Source organism: Triturus cristatus, chromosome 7 (assembly GCF_964204655.1).
Source record: "Triturus cristatus chromosome 7, aTriCri1.1, whole genome shotgun sequence".
Lineage (NCBI taxonomy): Eukaryota > Metazoa > Chordata > Amphibia > Caudata > Salamandridae > Triturus > Triturus cristatus.
Window position 1 is genome coordinate 621,128,080 of NC_140590.1, and position 16,466 is coordinate 621,144,545.

Sequence of the window (16,466 nt, forward strand, 5' to 3'; positions counted from 1 at the left end):
CAAGTTCACCCACACCAATTAAGCCATGGCACCTGTGCAGGCTTCATCAACTTGGCACATGCTGTGACGCTAGATGGCACTCTGGTCCAACCCAAGACAGGGCCTCACTTCAAGCACATGCCTCCCATTGGTAACCTACAGGAGCACTGATACGCCATTACCTGGCTGTCATGCTGTGCAGCATGTGTATAGTGCTTACTACCCATGTGTGAGGCTTTACAGTGCTTACCGCACGGGCAGCAAGCTACACCGTAGGGATTGTGCTTGTTTTGGGCCTGGGTGAGAAGTGTTTTGATGTCGTGCATGAGGATTACCGAGGTGAGGTTATGGGACGGGGCACCTGACCGTCCCTAGTGTCACCTCCGAAATCACTCTGACCTTCCGCCAGACTTCAGAGGCCTTGCACAGCCTTGCTTTGAGATGAAGCACCTTAAAGACTTTAAAAAAAATGCCTGCCAGCTGTGATGCTAAGCCCTTTAGAAATGAGGTCACCCAAGTGATCCCACACTCCAAAAAGTAGTAGTCACCCTTACCTGATAATAAAAAAAAAAACAAGCTGAAAGACACGCCGTGCGCGAGCCCATGTGCTGTCCGGGCCCAAGCTGACAGACACGCCGTGCACGTGCCTATGTGCTGTCTGTGCCCAAGCTGATGCAGACGCCGTGAGCGTGCACATCAGCTGTCCGGGCGCGCACATGTTTTTGTCTCCCTTCGCTCACCAAACCAACAACAATAGTCTGGCCAAGGCGATGCAGCGCATGTGCTGCGTTCGTTAGACGAGGCCTAAAAAGCTGTGTTACTTTACCTTACAATTCAGTAAAGTCAAATCTGCTGTGTATATAAATAACCTAAACTCTTATTTAGGTTTCTATGTTGTGTTTGCATTAGAACTAGTCTGGTGTATTGCAGGTCTCTCTGAAGCGTTATTACTGTAGTTGGAGCATGACGAAAATGTCATTTTTAGGTTAACATGAGTGGCACTGAGGTGGGTAATTGCAACAAATGCCTTTTACAGCATCAAGAAATCGCTGACATGTGGAATCAAGAACTAAGTAGATATGTTTTATCACTAATCCCATTCCCTAAGCGTGCAAGTGCTGTCGGGAATATCCTTGGAACAAGCGGTTTTAATTAAGACTAGCACCATACGAGTACTTGTGTGTAGAGCAACATGTGCATTGTAATTGTGATTCTTGCAGCGACATAGCCAGGATAAGGCTGTTAATGCATTAGAGACCAGGTTCCCTATTCTGTCCATTCTTGTCCACTATTTTCAGTATTAACAGCCCACTCTTGTTCCCTTAATAAGCAACTTGAAATAGTCTCTATGTTCGTTGGTTACAAACCAACGCTGTTCTGTATACACGGAATTAATTAATCTTTATTGTATAAATTATATTAAAATATTCATCATAGTAGAAAAATAAACTTCTGTGAAAACTGTTCTATATACATTTTTCACTGCATTGACAACGTATAAGCAAGATTCTGTAGCCACTTAATGTCCCTAGATTGTTACATAATCTTTTCCAAAACAAGATTTAGGTTTTGAAAGAAATGGACACACTAAGCAGTAGAGTCATACATGCAAGGAAATGATCGCCCGAAGTTGCTTGGACGTCCGTGTGCTTAAAGAACTTAATATTGAGAGAGCCAGGGAGGCTCATACATATGGAAAAGTGCACCAATAAGGCAAATATTAACACAAACCTATAATGTGTAATTTAAATCTATTGCATGCTATTTTGTGTGCAAACATCGTTATTTGGGCTTTGTGCCTATTTATAACAATGCTTGTGTCTTTAAGGGCCATTGTTTTGCAAGGAATTGTAAACTGAGCTGTTTGTGTAGTGTGCTGAACCTATTTAATTAACATGCCGAGCTTAATCTTTGCAGTTCTATTGGGTCTTACTGACAGCATTTAGTTATTGTTAGATTACAGAATGTTCGTTTGCCTATTTTATCACACCTTTAAACTGCTAATGACTTTGAGAGAAGAAGCACTTCGGCAGTAGGCTGTGTGCTGCAGGGGTTTGTTTGCCCGCAGGTGCTGGCCAGCTCCTGCTCCCAACCAAAAACAAACGTTAAAGTGACGTTATAGTTAGGCTAAAATATACACATCAAAAAGTACTGACATTTACATCTGAATCCAGAAAAACTGTCACACACGTTCTAATCATCAGCAGACTAGACTACGGCAATGCTCTCTACACCGGAATAAACAAACTCCTTCACAAACTCCAGACTGGCTAGAATGACGCACCAAGACTCGCAGTCACATCACCCAACACCCCCGCGATCTCCACTGGCTCCCAGTCGAAAGAAGAATAACCTTCAACCTCCTCACAAACGCATGCAAGGCCCTTCACAACACCGGACCCACATACCTGAACAACTGCCTCCTTCCATGCACCCAAAAGATCCCTCCAGTCAACCGATCTCTCTCCGGCCACCGTCCCACACATCTACAAGACCAGAACGGGAGGAGAGTCCTTCTCCTACCTCGCAGCCAAGGCCTGGAAGGACCTCCCCCTCCGGCAAGCTCTCACAGTGCCCCAGTTCAGGAAGGACCTCGAGACCGGGCTCTTCAGATGACCCCAGCACTCAAAGGAGCTGTGTTTCTCCCCCCCCCCCACCCCCCCCTTGCCCCCAGCGTCTTGAGACCCACACGGGTAAGTAGTTGCGCTTTACCAACCCTGATTGATTGAAGTTATAGTTTACTGAGCTAATTACAACTTGTGCTTCCACCATTCACTGCTTATGACCTCACGGATTGCATCACCCATGACCTGTTCAATGACATCTCTGATAACATCTCAAATGACCTAATTGATTACAACACTGGGCACTGAATCTTTCTAGAACTATTTGTGGAAGAGCCTAGCAGCTGCACAGTGTTATCGATCGGTTTGCTTAGTTTACACAGCTTACTGATCAAACATTATTCTATTTTTTCGTTTTTAAAAGAGAAGTACATTCATATGAAACATTTTTTAGCATAACTATAAATCATTGCGTTCTCATTTTTTACCCCTTGTAATTCCCTCTTGCCCCCCTATCCCCTGCACATACGTCCAGAGATGAGGTACGCTTGAGGAGGTCCAGGATGAGTATGGCTGCCGTGTTCTGTATTATCTGGAGTTTTCTGAGGAGGTGGGTAGTGATACGAGTGTAGAGTTCCCGTAGTCGAGGCGGCTGGTGACGAGGGCATGTGCGACGATCTTTCTGGTATTTACTGGGATCCATCTAAAAATCGTGCGGTGCATGCAAACGGTGTGGAAGCAGGAAGAGGCGACTGCGTTGACTTGTTGTTTTACGGTCAGTTGGCTGTCCAGGATCATGCCGAGATTGAGAGTGTGGTCAGTCAGTGTGGGTCTGAGTTCCTCCTGCCACTAGCTGTGGTCCCAGGTGGAGGTATTCTTTCTGAAGATCAATGCCTCTGTTTTTTCGGTGTTCAGTTTGAGGCAGCTGTTTCTCATCCACTCTACTACGTCTGTCATAGCGTTGCAGAGGTTGGTTTTAGTGTTAGAGGGGTCCTTGGTGAGAGAGAGGCGAGCTGAGTGTTGTCGGCGTAGGAGATGTTGAGTCCATGAGATCTGACTATGTCCGAGGGGGTGGTCATGTAGATGTTCACCAGAGTGGGGCTGAGGGATGATCCTTGGGCCATGCCACATATGATGTCCTTTGGAGTGGAGGTGAAAGGAGCTAGACGGATGCTGTGGATGCGTCCTGAGAGGAATGAGATGATCCACTTGAGGGCATGTTGTTGAATGTCTATGTTGTGGAGTCTGTCGATTAGGATGTGGTGGGCGACGGGGTCGAATGTTGCAGATAGGTCCATGAGAATCAAAGCCACTAGTTTTTCTTGGTCGAGAAGGGATCTGATGTCCGTTGCGGTGATCAGTGCAATCTCGGTGCTATGGTTGGCACGTAAACCCGATTGTGATGCATAGAGTTTGTGGTTTTGTTCTAGGTAGTCGATGAGCTGTTGGTTGGTGGCCTTCTTCATTTCTTTGGCTGGGTATGAAAGCAGGGAGGTTAGCCGGTCGTTTTTGAGGTCGCTGGGATCGGCTGAGGGCTTCTTTAGGAGAGGCCCGATGTCTGCTTGCTTCCATCTGTCTGGGACGGATACTATGGAGATGGAAGCGTTGAGGAGGTTGGAGAGTTCAGGGCTGATTGTTGGATCAGAGGTTGAAGAGATGGTGGGTGACCCAGAGTGGATGGAGGTCATGATGATCTTAGGGGTCTGGATGTTGACTGGGGACCAGGTAGTTATGGCTGGGCTGGGGTTCGCTGGCTGGGTAAGGTTGTCGAGGCTGAGCGAGGTGGGTTTGGGTTTAAAGTTGTAGATGTTTGCAATCTTGCTGTGGAAGTAGTCAGATAGTGAGTCGCAGAGTTGTTGGGAGGGGCGTACTCTATTTTCTGTGGTAATCGGGTTGGAGAATTCCTTGGTGATAATGGAAAGTTCCTTCCTGTAGTTGGCTGCGGGGTTGATGCGGCCCTTTAACCCTTCTCTTTTAGTCTCGATGTGCTGGTGGCAGTGGTTGAGTGCTGTTTTGTGCGCTGCTTTGTCGGAGGGGTCCTTGGTGATGCACCATCGCTTCTCAAGTAGAGGTCATACATGCTTTTTTCCTGTCGCTGCTAAGTTCTGTAACTCCGTCAACTTGTTGCTTTTAATTGGTAGCTATCTATGGCTTGGCAGCTGTCTTCATTTGATTAACCAGTGTTCCAGTCTGTGTCTATGTGGGTAGCTTTAGAATCTTTAAGTTCCAGGAATATAATTTCATATAGCTCCTGAATTAGATATCCAATTATTTGCTTAATACGGCTGAGAATTTATTTCCAGACATGTAGTTTGTTGCAAAACCACCGGATGAGCATGGTGGTGCCAACCTCCTTTCCACTCCTCCAGCACTACTCCTGCAGTCCAGAAAAAATCTGCTTTAGGCACTATGGGGGTGAGCTATCACTTGTACATAAGTTTGTATTTTTTGTATCCTGCATAGGACAATTGTTGTGGGAGATATGCATGTTTGTCCACAGTCTCTACCATTTTCTGTTACTTATTTCTTTTCCCACCCTGATGTCCCATGTTTTCCGAAAACCCTATTTTTCTTTCCTTTCTCTATCGTTACAAGCTTGAAAAGATTTGAGATTACCCCCTCAGGATTCCATGCAAGCAGTAATAGGTAGTCTGTGAAGTCCTGTGTTGCTCCCTCCCTTACTTGGGGTGTATAACCCAGTGGCATAGTTGGGCATATGTTAGTCGCTTATGTTTCGTAAATTTAAAATATTGCACATAAGATTTAATAGTGCCTTAGGAAGAAAGTGACCTATAATTAGGCAGTCACATTCCATCCATCTGCAAAACCCTTTGTCCCTCTTTTGCGGGTGTAAAGTCTGGGTTATAGTGGATGGGTGTGTAGGGTTATGGCTATTTTATGAAGCCCAGCTTAGCGTCTACTACATCCCAGGCCTTAATGATGGTACAAAGTATAATGCTTACACACGCATTCCTAGGTCTTGCATGTTTTGGCAGCCAAAGGATGCCCAAGCTTGGGGAATATGCAGCTGGGCTGCTTGATAATATCTCCCCAGGATAGGAAACGAGTCGTCCATAGCCCTCCCCCCTCACCCCTCTCAATACTAGGGGCCAACGAGAGTTCCTTAGCTATTCTAGTACTTTCCTCATTCCATATGTATGTTTCATGTTTTTGCAAGGGTACTAGATCCTCTTTTGAAAAGGGGGCATGAGATAGCCTAGAATAAATAGAGAAACCTCGGTAGTGCATTCATTTTGCTCATAGCAATCCTTCCCAACCATGTTTAATGGTAGGTGACTCCCATCTGTCAAGGTCTCGTGTTATGTCTTTGCTTGGCCCCACCCAATTAACTTGCATCATATTGGGTAGAGAGGGAGTTAGTTTGATTGATGCTCCTCCTAGAATCTACCCAATTCTTCTTGTGGTTACATCTGATTTAATTTTTCCGAATTTCTATTCAAGCGTAAACTTCACAACTTTTTCAAATGTTCTGAATCATGGGCTACAGTTGTAAGTGAATTTTTGTGTGGAAAGATTCGTGCAGATTTGTCATCCAATGCCAAGGTTTTGATTGATACTAAAACGCTCTTCCTGTGCAAATTCTGACCTAATTAGAGCTTAAAAGTTAGGACTGCCACTGCGTGATAAACACACATGCCCCCATCTCATACTTATGAGGATCGGCTATTGACATTAATAGTGTGTGTAGTTACTATTCTAACTCCACACACGCTTTCCTACTGGGGTGGGTTATAAAGCAGCCGGAAGCAAATAGAACTGCACGTATAGTTTTTTGATACTCAAGTGTACCTAAAAACACTACGGAGAGCAATCATAATAGCGCACCAGTCCTCACAGAGAGCGTGTTTGTCTGGTTCTGTCGGCGTTTAACTACACTAAGAGTACCCCCCAACAGTAACAAGCATTTGCAATGTAATAGGTCTCGCTTCTACGTGAGTTTCAGCTATTGACATTGCAAATACCAATGCCTTTTATTTTTGTTTTAGTTTTTAACACATAAATAAAAGGCATTGTCATTTATTGCGTAAATGCCAGACCTATTGCATTGCAAATGCTTGTTTCTGGTGACTCCGGCCTCATGATTTTTGTAGGGAGAAACCGAAGCAGGGTTAAGGTTAGGAGTCCTACATCCTGCAGCCTGTTCCTACATGCTGCACCCAGCGTCCCCAGCCCCTCCAGCGCGTTAAGTTCACGAGCAGGGATCAGTTTGTTACACGAGAGATGTTTTATTGCATTTGCCAATGTTTAAAGTCTACTGGGAAATGAGTGACCTGAGAGCTATGAACACCTTATACAGATTGCGATACTAAGCGCTTTAGAAGGTTTCCAAAAGCAGTTGTTCTGGAAGGGGTCAGAGTACAGGGCAGCTTTCCCCACAGTGACATGGGTACAGGGCAGCTTTCCCCACGGTGACTTGGGTACAGGGCAGCTTTCCCCACGGTGACATTACATGCCGGATTTTCCAGGCTGTAAAGTTGTTTTTTTTGTTCTCACACAGAGTGTTTCCGGTGCAGTAACACTGGGCTTTTTAAAAATATGTGGGTTTGAGCTCCTCTCCCACATTCCTGATCGAGATCCAGATCTTTAATAAGCACCTTGGAAGTGACGTCGCACTATAGCTCTCAGCCTTTGCAAGACTGATGGGCCGGGAACGGTGCGGTGCTCCCAGCTGAACCGGTCTCCTTTAACCTGATGGATGGCAAGCTCACTTGAGCACAAATAACTCATTCAGCCCTATAAAATGACACAGAGGCCTTAAACCTTGAGGGTTCATTTTCAGAAATTCAAATGCAGAATTCAATTGGATTAGTAAAGATAGAGTATTAATCAATAGATCAGTCTGCAAAGGTCAGTTAAACTACAAACATCGAAGAACGCAGTAATGTTCAGGCCAGCAAATTGCAAATCTAAAATGGGAGAGAAACCTGACATCCAAGGGTCAGTGTGATAAACACTCTCCTCGTGCCAGAAAACACACTTCTATAAATTTCGTAACATTAGATTCCATATATTTACTACAGCTGTACATGGTCCTCATGACTTTAACCAATCAGGACAGCTGCAGATAAATACATTTAGAACATCTCTGGTCATTCTACCACATGGAGCGTCTCGCGGACCCCACCGGGCTGGGACCAATAATTCTATGACACTTGCAGTTCTGCTGAGACTTCGAAGTACAACCTTGAATGAAAGCAGACTTCCTTCAGAAGGGTTTGCAGGCCGCTGCCCTCGCCCGTGAAGCACATTCAGACTTTATCCTACAAAGACTTAAAAATAAAAATGCGTCCTCAAAGTGCAAGCAAGGTAGGCGGTCCTAAGAACAAGGCGGACACCAACAAACGCCAAGAATGCTTAATGAAAAGCCCGAGCAACGCTTGCAAAATATGCAGGCAGGGTGGGCGGGGCCTAATGCCGACAGGGCGGACACCAACCCCGCTTCCACAGAACCCAGACACAGAAGCAACGAGAATAGATTTTGCCGAGGTGAAGCAACGCATGCGCTGGATTCGCAGGCGAGACCTAAAAATGAATGTGGTCCAAAGCACGTTGTGTAGAGGGACAGTACTATTTAGTGCACATTAACACTGCTACTACTACAGGGGAAATGTCTATGATGAATTTATTACCACTGTAGAAAAGTTGTTGTGAGAACTGGGCTCATTACTTAAGCCTGCATGCTGCATTTACTTTACTTATGGAAATAAGTCTCCTAATAGTCATAAGTTTTATTCAGGATGATATAACTATATAGCGAAAAATACCTTTTTAAAAAAAATAACATATAAACATGAAAATAATATAGTGGTGTAAACTATATATGCGAATGTGCACAGCTTATAATGCCATTGTTGAGGCTGGGGAAAGAAATTACCCTCTTGCAATACCTCTTGTGAGTCATGGATCCTTCCCACACACCAATGATAATTATTAACATATTGACATCTGAACATCAACCGGTCTGTCTATCGATCGCTTTTGAAGTTTGTTTTGCCAAACCACAATATTTAAGGCACAGGTCTCCTCACTAGCCCCCTCACCCCTCCTCCTAGATGTGAATATATGACCATATTACTTATTATGTATTGCATGATTTGTACCTTAATGTTTAGTAAGATGGAGAGCTGTTGAGCGTGATCTACTTAGTATTTGTTGTTTTATCGAGACTGCAGATATGTCAATGTTTTGAGAAATTTGTTATTTTATCCGGGTATAATGTGCTAATATTTAAAATGTGTTTTATGCAGCAACATTTATTATAAATCAAAATTTAAATGCAAAGCGCATTATAAGGATATTAAAAACATTTGTTCTAAAATGTGCTTTTCATTGTTAGTATATTGGTTCTATAAAGCAGGTTTAACACGACATAAAAAGGTATGTGGTACTGTAACTTTTTGCTGACAGGTTTTTATATTTAAAATGTTTGTCACAGTCACTAGAAGATTAATTGGTAGATGCTTGCATGAAGGCTGGGCCTGCAAGAGTGATATTCAAGATGTGCTGCTTAATGTTTTAAGAGCAGTACTGTCATTATGGAAGATTTTTTAAAATTATTTAATGAGGAAATGAACATTTCTGTTTGTTTAGGCAAATGATTTCTGCACTGTGAATTACGAAAATAATTCAGTTAGACCTCTTTACAATGAGAAGCCTTAGCTATGTAAAAAATAATGAAAAATGTCCTAGCTATCGTAACGGAAAGTTTCAATTCTACTAAGGACGCGGAGGCGAGGATTATGCTATTATTTCTTTACTTTATTTAGATGGCAGCCATTTTAAACTTAATAACCAGACCACATTTCTCAAACACCCTCGGGAAAAGGTGGTAAAAAAAAGAAACAAACCAGGGACAACATATCCCTGAGTCCATAGATCAATCACAACACTGGGCTCCACATATAGACCCTCTTCACGCCACTGCTCTTCCTCTTTCTTTACGCGAGTCATGCCATGCTTCCTGGAATAGCCTTCCTGTTTTCCAGAATCCCCTCCTGGAAGCAAAAGGACAATATCAGACTAGTAAACCCAACAGTGGACAAAGAGCAAGGCTAACTTCATATCAGTTAACATCACTGAAAAGCATGTCAACAAAATAGTATGTCATGGAAGACCATCAATAATAGTTTCTATAGACACATAACTGAAACTCTGGCAACGGACGTGCAACAAGAAACCTAGAGTAATTTACTTACGCTTAACGGGCAGGTGATCTGTTCAGCCATCAACGGGTGGGATAATCCTCGCCTCCGAGTCCTTAATAGAATTGAAACTTTCCGTTACGATAGCTAGGAAATTTTTCATTCTATGTCCGTACCGGAGGCTTCGGATTATGCTAGTTTAAAGCTTACTTACCACCAAATGAGCCATGTCAATGATAGGCTTAAAATAAAATCTATTAAAGACAGAATCTGAGGACCAGTCTGCAGTGTTCATTATGTCCTCTAATCTTGCTCCCAAAGTGAAAGCTTTGGAGGCCATCGCTCCCCTGGCAGAATGGGCTCCGAATTGCCTCAGGCTAACGCCTGGTTCCTGCATGACCCATTGCACCCATCTTGCAATTGTTGGCGATGAGACTGCTTTATGTGGCTTTCTGAGAGCAATCAAAAGCTGCCTCTCTCCCGGTGGTCTTAATTCTAGAGACATCTCTTCATAGGCTTTTAAGCAGCGAACCACACACAGTTTGGGAAAATCTGGAAACTCTGGATATTCGATAACCCTAGTATGACACTTAGTTCTACGCCTGATAGTAAAAGAGACGCCCGAGGGAGAAAACACTCTGCCTGTGATATTCAGGGCCCGAACATCGGACACTCTTCTACAGGAGACCAGACAAAGGAGCATCGCCAATTTCGCAGATAACACTTTTCTCGACAGGTACTCATTCGGTTGCCATGACAAGAACAAATTGAGCACCCTGTTCACATTCCACAACTCCGAGTAACGCGGCTCAGGGGGAAGCGACAAACGGAGCCCTCGCAAAAGGCGGCACACAAAGGTGTGTACCCACCAGATGGCCCTGAACTGGTACATGCCCTGCTGAGATAGTGGAGCGAAAGGTATTCACAGAGCGGTAGGCCAAACCCTCTTGAGCCAGACTAGCTAGAAAATTCAAGATGTGGATTAAATCCGCGCCCATGGGATCACAAACCCGTCGCACACAAGACCCCATCGTCACCAGGCAGAGCGATATCGCTTGGTGGTGCTGTCCGCCCATGCTTTGGATAAGAGGTCTTCAGCGAAAGTCCGAAATGCCAGGGATAGTCCATCTACCCCTGTAATCCTCCACGCCATGAGTCGCAAGGCTCCGTCTAGAACCATCTGATGGGGAACCTGATCCGGATTGAGAAGAAGATCCGGAAAATGGGGGAGTCTGATTGGAGAATCCCAAGAAAGTTCCAGAAGAACCGGAAACCATACTTGCGACCTCCAAATGGATGTGATGAGAACCACATTCGCCATCTGATGTCTGATCTGGGCCGACACCCGTAGGATCATCGCGAAGGGCGGGAACGCATAGGCTTGTTCCTGCACCCAATTCTGCAGGAAAGCATCCGTGGCGACCGCTAACGGATCTGGCCTCCAACTGAAAAAGCGAGGAACCTGATGGTCCAGCCTGGAGGCGAAAAGATCCACTGAAAAAGAACCCCAAAGGTCCCGCACCAGAGAAAAACGTTCGGATTCAGTTTCCAAAGACTGGAGTCCCTGAAATGGCGGGAGTGCATATCCGCCACCTGATTCTCCCTTCCCGGGAGATACTCCGCCGTTACCAAAATGTGATGGTCCAGGCAAAACTGCCAAAGGGGCGTCGCCATGTCCGACAGCCCTTTTGAGCGTGTTCTCCCTAGATGATTGATGTACCGGACCGCCGATACATTGTCCATCTTTAGTAGGACACACGACTGAACTCGTTCCTTGGTCCAGCACCGCACCGTGAAGGAGCCTGCCAGGAGCTCCAAGCAGTTGATGTGCAGAGTTTGCTCCTGCGGAAATAAAGACCCCCCCCCCCCCCATCCCCCCTGTGGATAAGTCTTCACACCTGGCGCCCCAACCGGATCTGCAGGTGTCTGACTCGATAACCAGATCCGGGGCCGAACCGAAAATTGCTCTCTCATTCCAGGCTTCCATGTGAGAGAGCCACCAATGTATCTCTTCTTGTGCCCCCTCTGACTGGGCAACTGGATGGGAGCAAGGCAATCCCTTTCGCAAATGCTTTGCTTTGAGGCGCTGCAATGCCCGGTAGTGCAGTGGGCCCGGGAAGATCGCCTGGATCGAAGCTGACAGAAGCACCACCAGGCGGGCAATCTGTCGAAGGGGAACTGTCGAAGGGGAACTGTCTGCTTGGTCAGCGTATGCTGCAATTCGTGGTGGATCCTGACCAGCTTTCTCGCCGGGAGGATGAAACGCCAAGGAGCGGAGGACAGCCCGAAAGGAAGAGTCGTGAATTGGTACTCTTGCTGTCGCCAGAGGAACTGCAGGAACCTCCTGTGAGGCGGAAAAATAGGGACGGCCAAGTAAGCATCTTTTAAATCTAGTCTGGCCATCCAATCTGCGGGCCTTAGAACATCCCTTAGGAGGTGAATCCCCTCCATTTTGAAATGGCGATAAGTGAGCCACTTGTTCAACTTGCGGAGATTCAACACTGGTCGCTGACCCCCATCCATCTTGTCCACCATAAACATGTTGCTCAAGAAAACTTGAATACAAGACGGCGCCACAAATGGCCCCTATCGCTAAGAGTGCGGAGACCTCCGCGTCTATCAAATCTGCCTCCTGGCTGGAAAACTGGATAGGCCTGGGTGGCTTCGATTGCTTTGGTTTGCCGCAAAACTCTATTTGAAAACCCTGTACCGTTTGCAACACCCAAGCATCGGACGTAATTGTTCTCCACGCACTCAGACCTACTGCCAAGCGTCCGCCCACACGTACCTGTGAACCTGACGAGACACCGGCGGCAGAGGAGCTGTCCACTCCTTTGAAGCCATGACCTCTGGATCTGCGTCCGCGGGAAGGGTAGTAATGAGTGAACCTGAGTTGGAATTGGTACTGCTTGGCCTGGAGCCTTGCCCCCTGGAGTTCTGAGGGCCCTGGCCGGTCGAGCGTGCCCTGCCTCGACCGGCCCCATGGAAAATCTGGGAGGAGAAAACCTTTTTAATAGAAGTGTGAGCTCTGTCAAGGGACATTAAAGTATTAACGAATTTGCCCAGTTCTTTAATAAAGGGCTCTCCGAAGAGACCACCCTGGGCTACAGCCCCTGCCTCTGAGTCCGCTAAGTCTCCTAACTTCAGGTCATCTTTGATCAAGAAGGACCTCCTTCGCTCTGTGGAGAGCACACAATTCGCATTGCCGAGGAAAACCCACGGTGCGCTGCGCCCAACCCGACAAAGCCTTTGGTGAAATAAGAGCACCAGTGGTTTTGGCATCCACCGCCATGTCTAATATCATAGTGAGGGGACCCAGGGCGTCCAGTAACGTATCTTTCCACGCCATCCAAGATCTGTCTATCCCCTTTTTGGGGTCCTTGATAAACTTGGCTAAGAAAGTCGCCATCCTCGGATCTAGCTCTGGGGGTCTGTGCGACTTTCCCGTCCAGGGAGGTACGTGGACATTCCGAACGCAGGCGGCTACGTGCCTTTTTCCCCATGGGAGTCCAAATTCTGCCCGTCACGTAGCTTGCCACCTTCGTGGAAGGGGTCCATTCTGACGATCTGGGATGCATAAGTAGCTCGGGGTCTAGCATGTCAGAAGTGCCCTCTGTCCCTTGAGACTCCGAGGCACTAGCTGCCGGGTGCCATGGTCTAGAAGGGCCGGGCTCGTCATCTTGTCACCCTGGGTGTCATCCCCGTTCGGGCTAGGAGGAGTAGTGTGGGCAGGGGAAGTGGCCTGGGGTTGGCTCTGCGCCAAAAAGGCTTCCCGTAACCGCTCGAAAGTGTCCCGGTCCACCCCATTCACCTTGGGACGCTTGGCAGTAATAGTGTCACTCTTGCGCACTCTGGGTATTGAAAGGGGTATTTGGTGGTGGAGAGGCCCACTTTGCACAGATGTGCTCCTATTTCTTTTGTCAAACGGCCCTCCATAGGAGCATCACCTCCGCAACTGCCCAGTAGATGGAGCCATCTACTGCATCGTAGAACTCCTCGTCCCAGGGCAGCTGAGCCAGGGGATCCTCCTCCCATTGCATTCGGCCTGTTAGTACATGCTGAGCTTCTTAAGGCTCTGCAACTGAGGACACGGGCCTGATCTCAGTGATGCCTCCACAGCTGTAAAGACTGCGTATTAAACGCTGGGGACCAGCAATAATCGAAAGAAGATGAGAAACCCCCAAGAAAACACTCCTAGAGGGAAACAATCAACCCCCTCGGGGCACACCCTGCACTTGCACGTAAACTCAGGCCTTAACTCACTGGGAGCGTGCCCCTGCAGGTCTGAAAAGGAAAAACAACACTCTGACTGCGTCAAACCCGCAAGAAATCAAGCAATACAAGGAAACAAGCATTTGCAATGCAATAGGTCTCGCATTTACGGGAGTTTGAGCTATTGGCATTGTAATTGACAATGCGTTTTATTTGGTTTACAAACAAAAACATAAATAAGAGACATTGTCATTTACAGTGCCAATAGCTCAAACCTGCGTAATTGCGAGGCCTATTGCATTGCAAATGCTTGTTGTTTTTCTAACTTTCAGCCATGCTGCACAGCAGCTAATCAGGTGTATAAAACTGATAAGTAAATGTACATAGCCTATAGCTCTCCCACAGGTGAGACCTATTGGCACTGCCAATGCTTATTTTTCCTGGGTGGGTTTTTGCAGGTTCTGGTGCCTTAAGTGGGAAGCTTGGGCCACTGCGAGTCATGTGCTCCCAGGTTAAACCGTGTCCAGTGCTCCCTTTCACTCACTTACATTAATAAAAAATAAAATAAAAAGCAACGCTTGGTAGCAATCTTGCGTGTGGATCAATTGTCATGGGACTCGTTTTAGTTCTTTCACTTTAGGTGAACCTAAGTCCTTACGTCCAAATGCAAAATGCGCACTCCGATGCTCGCTCACAAATAAAATGTACTGAGACGCGCATGCATAAGGAGCAAATACACAGATTCGGGCCCCTCAAAAATACACAAGTGCACTTGATGCACACCCAGAACACACTAATCGAGTCAAAAACTGACGCACACGGACGGGGTCGGACAGGCAGATATGTCACAGTGCGTCCCCAGTGGCACCTACTGATACACATGTGGAGCAAACGCACACACTCAGAGTGCTCAGTTTTAAGCAATTTATAAATAATAGCCTCCTCCAATAGCAGCGAGTCGATTTAGATTCCGTCAGAAATAAAAAAAAATTAAGTATTATATAAAAATATAGGCGCAAAATAAAACATCATAGATTGCTGTTAAGAAGCATCCGTGCTCAACACTGCCTTCCACACACAATAATATTACGAATGTCTGTTCTTCTTTAAGTCACTTGTAGCATAAGATACACGCCGAGCGGTGTCATGGCGCTAGCTGGGGCTTTGTCTTGCTTTGCTCCGTTTTGCTGTGATGTACCTGTTTGCCGGGCATACGGTTTGTTTATTTAGACATTATTAAATCACGCGAGTTGTTTATATGTTTATGCGTGAAGTTTTATATAGCGCCGGACATTATCCAAAGATTCTAAAGCGCTTTACAAGCGACCAGTCACAGCTGCAAAGACCGGAGTTTAAAAAAAAAAAGAAATGCTTCTGTTTCACCACCCTTTTGAGACATCTATTGCTAAGGTACTGGAAAGGTGGGCAGGGATTAAGCATCGTGGTGTGTAGGCTTGGGGTGATAGGAGCTGCAACCTGACCCTGGTCCAAACTGCGAATGCAAACACAGAAAGCAAGGGGGCTGGCTGCGTCCTTGATAATTCCAGTGAGGTGCGGGGAAGGGAACCTGGCGACTCCCCCTCCAGATGCGCCGACCTGAAACACACATTAAAGGAAGTGGAGACAGCAGCCTGTAAGTGTGTGCAGGTCTCCCAGCCAGTGATAGAGGGGGTGGGCAGCGAGAGCAGCCTGTCCTCCCCGTGACCCTGTGCGCTCCGTGCCTGCTTCAATGTGAAAGAGGATCTCTTGTCTTTATGGTGCCATGTGTTTGAAACACATGGCCCCATAAAGATAACACCCCACCAGCGCTAAAGCCGGCCCTGTTTCGAGTAGTCCCACTGTGCCAAGTGCTTGGGTAGATTCGCACCTCGGCTACAAGATACCCTCCCGGGTGACAGTGCGTGCTACAAATCTGCCGGGCAGGTGTGAGTCATAAAGTGGAGCCAATAAAACTATTTTACAATTCATTTTCCCCTTTCAGGGAACCCCTTGGGCAAATGAAATACTGAAAGAATAAAGACACTGGAGAACAAGCCTTGACAAAGCTAATTGGTCTTGCTATTTAGGCCTACTGGCACATCCAATGGTATTAGCTAACCTGTGCAGCATCTCCTCAGGTGCTTGAGAAGGGGACGGTAGGTGTTGTAGGAAGGTTAAGACTCAAGGGTAAAATAGTTCATGTATTTATAGATTGTTTTTATAGCACAAAACTCGACCCGTCCAGGTTTCAAAGCGGTAAACGAAACTTTGGTATAAGAAGCACAGAGGAAGTCCGTGGTGATATAAATACAGAGAACAGTACAATGCCTTGAAAGGCCGGAGCATAAGAAACAAATGAGCTGCGACGGTTAGACGCATCACATTCGCAAACGGAGTAATCACTGAGTAGGAGACAGAAAAGATGTAATACCAGCATGGGCATGAAAGACAGCGTCACAATCTCCGATCAATGCACAAAACGCGTCCAGAGATGACTAAGTGGAACAGGGGCAGGGTGCTGGAAACGAGCATTTAAAACAGGTGTAAAATGAACAACTCAGTCCAGGAA

At 46.3% G+C, this 16,466-nt stretch overlaps 1 protein-coding gene across 1 annotated transcript in view; it reads left to right on the plus strand.

Annotated features, from left to right (window-relative positions):
* SUZ12 (SUZ12 polycomb repressive complex 2 subunit) overlaps positions 1-16,466 on the plus strand; it is an 819,404-nt gene that overhangs the window by 117,336 nt on the left and 685,602 nt on the right. The window lies entirely within an intron of this gene.